The sequence below is a fragment of the Triticum aestivum genome, chromosome 7A (genome assembly GCF_018294505.1).
Source record: "Triticum aestivum cultivar Chinese Spring chromosome 7A, IWGSC CS RefSeq v2.1, whole genome shotgun sequence".
Taxonomy (NCBI): Eukaryota; Viridiplantae; Streptophyta; class Magnoliopsida; order Poales; family Poaceae; genus Triticum; species Triticum aestivum.
The window spans coordinates 1,525,097-1,530,736 of NC_057812.1; positions in this window are offsets into that span (position 1 = coordinate 1,525,097).

Below are 5,640 nucleotides of genomic sequence, written 5' to 3' on the forward strand. Positions count from 1 at the left end.
AGAAGTGGGCAGAAGTCTGACGTGCCCTCGACAAGGCCAAGGAGACATACAAGCTGGACGCGACGACTCCGGGCGCGTCAGAGGGGCGGCCAGACGGCCACAAATTGACAAAGAAGGGGAAAAATGCCGACGCGGTAACCGCGCGAGTGCAGGAGTCCATCGAGCATTGCCTCGCCGACGCCCAGGCCCGGGCCATCCTACGTGAAGAGAAGACCGAGGCGCGGTGTTCGTCGCTGATGAAGAACAGCGCCATCAAGCTCGACCTGCTCCGGACGAGCGTCTCCGCGAAGAAGAGGAACACCGATATGGCTTTTCTGATGGGCGGGGCGGACATGCTCCAGAGCAACGACGAGCAGCTCAGGGTGTGGTACATGCGGAGCACGGCCTCATCCTGAACCAGATGCAGACGGCAACGCCGACGACGCAAGCTCACGCGCCCACGACCACACGGACGCCAAGCCCGAACGACGCCTCTACATCGCCACCCAGCAGTGCCGAAGCCGCGCCGACACAGCCCAGCACCGAAGCAGCTCTGACACCGCTGAGCCCGCGCACGCCGACTCCGCCAACGCCTGGAGCCAACCCCGCCGAGTGAATCATTGCGCACGCGAACTTGCGGCATGCGGCACTCTATTTTTTGTAATGCCAGACTATGTCCGATCGCCATATTTGTGGCGTCTTTTGAGAGCGGGAATGACCAAGTTTAAATTTCCCGCATCCTGGGGCCGGCGCTTGGGGGCGTGACTGGGAGCTAGGTCGCCCCCAGGGGCCGAACTAGCGCTGGTACGCCCCCAGGCCGCTCTATTTAGGCGCCCTGGGGGGCCGAACGGCTGGAGATGCCCTTAGGGGTCAGTACTACCACACTTCAAAGACTAATAGGTAAATACATACTATCTCTCACACTTTATTTTCATTTACTTCGTAGGGGCAAGACATTAGAATTATGGACAATTGATGTGATCATAACTCAATCTCGTAAACATAGAAAAGGCTCCCAAGCAATTGGGTTTTGCTCCTCCTCCCGTCGGCACTGCCACCGGTCCACCCTTCCTTTGATGGCTTTCGGCCATGAAGGTGTGGAGGATCTCTGCCCGCCGTCGGCGAAATGGACCCCGCTCCCATTCCTGCTAGATCCATCATCTTGGTTGGGACTGTGTGTGGCAGCGACGATGTCCATCTATAGGAATAATGTCTCCCATGTTCGATCCTTGTCCCGATGGTCCGTCTAGCGTCATCAGAGAGCATGTCAAGGTGTGTCTCCGTTAGATCTCGCGGGATTCGATCGGTGCTAGACTTCACTGGATCTGTTGAATCCAGTTTTCTTTCGTCTTTGTTCATGTGTTTACAGGTTTGATCCTTTCAATCTATTAGTCTATTCATTGGCGATTGTTAGATTGTATAGTTTCCGTATATGTGTATGTATGATGTAACATTGTACCCCTTCATTATATATACTAGATGATATCCCGCACGTTGCTGCGGGGTCTCTTTGTTGGCATTAAAATAACTTAATTTTTTTATATAACTGCATATCAGCATTATAAATTCCAAGGTGAACAATGTGACAAAAGAGAACAGTTTCTCCACGGGTAGTAGACTGGGTCTTGTCGATGTACGGCCAAAGTATAGATATCAATGTCTAATCATTGTATGACCAATGCTTCAGTGTGAATAGGATTTCTGTGAATTGCACTATAGTGCATCAAAGTGTGGAACACTGCCTTGATACTAAGAAAGGCTTATTCTATTTTTTCCCTTTGTATTATGGGAGTAGATCTTCAATTCCCATTGATTAAGAATAACAACCTGTTTGGCATCACTACTTCTCACAGTATAAATTCAAGCAAAAGTGGAATGTGTCTGAATCGATTAGCAAAACATGGACCAATAAGTAGCGACCTAATAAATAGAAGACTGGGATTAAACGTGCTCACAAACATAACCTCTATGGAGACGAAAAGATTAATAAGGTGAGTGACTTATACAATTCTGAAGATATTTGACAAAAGCAAACAGGAAATCACATCTATTGGATGCCTCCGGTGTCTTGTAGTTTCGAATTCTTGCAAAAATAAATAAATCAATTGAAATTGTAGACAATTAGGTGTACAGGGAAAACTGGCCACTTCTTCCGGTGGCTAGGAGTGATGTATACACATCCCTAGCCTTGATAGCTCCTCCTCACAATTTAGAGAGATGAATGAACCTGAAGCTGAAATGATGGACCTGTAGAGCAGTTTCAGCAGTGTTTTAATAGTGGTGGAGAACTGTTTTCGAGCAAGGTAGGAGGGAGACGAAGGGGAAAGATATGTAACCTGTTAAGTATATCTGAACGCCCTTTTCACTGTACTGCATGACACCGTAAGCACCTGGTTCTCAAATTCTCAATTGAACCTGAACATGCAGAGGTTTAGAACATTAGGAACCTGAACATGGCACACCTAAGGAAAACAGAGAAGAACTGTCATGCAGCACGCCACCATCTAGGATCCCATCTTTATGAGTGATTGTAAGCACCAAAAATCATAGACATCACAAATGACAACACCAAATGAAGGCAATCGCGTTAAGGGGAAGAGATGCTAACCGTCTTCTTGAAGCTGGGCTTGCGGGCATTGATATCCACGGAAAGGAGGCAGGGGAGGCCGGCGAGCTTCTCCTCTGCGGCAGGGAGGGTCTCATCCGGTGCGTGCGTCCCAGGCCGTCGGCGCGAGGAGAAATCGCAGGGGAGGCATGGCGTGCACAGAAAATAAATCGGCTGCGAGGTGATGGCTTGCCGGCCATGGCGGCGACAAGGAGTGGCCGGCAAGGAGGCGTGGGGATACTGGCGACCTGCTCCTTCCCGAGGCCACCTTGATGGATCCCGCACAAACCGGGGCCGCAAGTCGCGTCCGCCGCGTCTGGTGCGTCCGATGCCGCCGCCGCGAGGAGGACCCGGAGCGGAGGAACAACCGGAGGGACGGGTCTGAACATCGGCGTGGGGAGGCCGGCAGTAGAAGGAGGACCCGAAGTTGGTGGAAAAGATTGGGAAAGGTTGTTTAGGGTTTCGCGGACGCCGTCTTGACCACGCAGTCGCCACATCCACAAGGGCAACGTATTTGTAGCCCCGGTGAGGATGGAAGCGCAAGAGTGAGGAAAGTGGAGGGCAGGGGAAGCAGAGAATGAGAAGCGACCAGTGAGGAGAAGCGGAGAAGGCCAACCTCCTCGGTTTGTGGCTCATTGAATCGGATAGGTAATGCATGGCTTGAATTTGGGGGGAAGAAAAGGTCGGTTCACACCCGAGGAGGTGGGCTTGCGCCTTGCGGTGGGAATGCATGGTTGTGACGTGGCTACTTTGCTGATGTGTACATGCTGCATGTCAAGATAAATCACTTAGTGGGGATGAACTTCTTAAGTATATAGGATGTGATAGGCCACCCTTAGAGGGTTGTGCCGGTTCCCCCAAACCTATTGTATTACATGGTATCATGCTAGGTTACGATCGTTTCCGCTAAAACCCTAATACCCGCACCGCTGCCGCCGCCGTCTTCACTGTCGCCGCTCCCGATCGCGCCGCCGCCATGTCGAGCGCCGCCACGTCTGGTTCCACCACCGCGGGGTTCCTGCCGGCCTCCCTCGCGGCGCTGTTGTCCCTCTCGCTGGACACCGCCGCTGTGCCGGCCCCGCTCGGGACCCCGGAGCGTAGGCTCCTTCTTCTCGACTCCGCTGGCGCCCTCGTCGTTCGGGCGCGAGCTCGCGGTGCACACCGCGGCTGCGTCATCCGCCTCCTCTTTTGTGGGTGCTATCCCGCCGCTACCGCCGGTGGTGCCCGAGTCCACCTTGATGGCGGGGTTGTCGGCGTTGGGCCCGGCTGCGGTGCCATCTGCCCCGGCGCCCTTTATTCCTTCGGCCGCGTCCCCGGTCACGCTGACGGCCTCTATGGTGCCATCATCCCAGGGCGTCTCCTCGACGGGATCGTCGCCGCCGCCGCCGTTTCACTTCGGCCATCTTATCACCATCAAGTTGTCATCCGACAACTACATCTTCTGGCGGGCGCAGGTTCGTCCGCTCCTTGGGAGCCATTACCTGCTTGGCTACGTCGACGGCTCTCTCCCTTGCCCCTGCGCTGGTGGACAGCGTGCACGGTCCGGTCTACAATCCGGCTCACCGTGTTTGGACGAGGCAGGACCAGGCGAACCTCCCCTCCATCCAGGGGTCGCTCTCTCGGCTGTCGCCGGCTTGTAGTCTTCGCCAAGATGTCTCATGAGGCCTGGACCATCCTTGAGCGCTTATTTGCGGCGCAGTCTCAGGCCCGTGTCTCTGCGCTCCGTCGTCATCTTGGCGAGTGCGAGAAGCTTGACTCTATGGCCACGGAGTTCTACAACAAGGTCAAGGGCCTTGCTGACACGTTGGCCTCCATTGGACAGCCGCTCACCGACTCCGAGTTCAACTCCTTCATCGTCAACGGGCTCGACGAGGAGTATGATGCTTTGGTTGAGATTATCAACGAGCAGGGCAACTCGACTCCCATGATGGCACATGAGGTCTACTCCCGTCTTCTCCTCACCGAGCAGTGCGTCGAGGCGCGCCGCTCCAAGGCCAGTCACGGCTCCCTCTCCGCGAACGCCGCCACTAAGGGTGGCTGCAGCTCGTCCAAGGGGCCGCCCCCGGCTTCGTCATCGTCAGCTCCCCCCGCGTCTGCAACCTTACCAGGGGACGGTGGTCGACGCATGTGTCAGTTGTGTGGCATTGCGGGGCACTGGTCCTCCAAGTGTCACGAACGCTTTCAGCGGAGCTTCCTTGTTCTTGGCAATGACGGCAAGGATACACGCAACTTTGCCCGCCAGGTTGCCATGGCGGATCGTCCGGCGCCGCAGAAGCAACAAGGACACACTCAGTCCTACTCCATTGATCCCCACTGGTACATGGACTCTGGGGCGACGGAGCACCTGACAAGCGAGATGGGGAAGCTTCACACTAGTGAACCCTATCACGGCTCCGACAAGATCCACACCGCCAATGGAGCAGGTATGCACATCTCTCATATTGGTCAAGCATCTCTTCTCACTAGACATGCCAATAAGAGTCTTCAGCTTCGCAATGTTCTTAGAGTTCCATCTGTGACACGTAATCTTCTTTCAGTTCCTTAACTCACACGTGATAATAATGTGATTTGTGAATTTCATCCTTTTGATCTTTTTATTAAGGATCGGGGCACGAGGGACATTCTTCTTAGTGGACGGCTGTGCCAGGGCCTCTATCGTCTGGAGCATCCTGGCGTCGCCCGCGTTTTCAGTGGAGTTCGGGTCTCTCCGTCACAATGGCATGCTCGTCTTGGTCACCCGGCCACACCTATTGTCCTTCATGTTTTGCGTCGTCATGAGCTTTCTAGCTTGTCTAGTAATAAAGATGTAGCAGTGTGTGATGCTTGTCAGTAGGGGAAGAGTCATCAACTTCCTTTTTCGGAGTCCAGCCGTGAGGTGAAACATCCTTTAGAACTTGTGTTTTCAGATGTATGGGGTCCTTCTCAGACTTCTGTCAGTGGTCACAATTATTATATCAGTTACGTTGATGCTTATAGTCCCTTTACCTGGCTTTATCTTATTAAACGTAAATCTGATGTGTTTGACATTTTTTTTAGTTTCAAAAACATGTTGAACG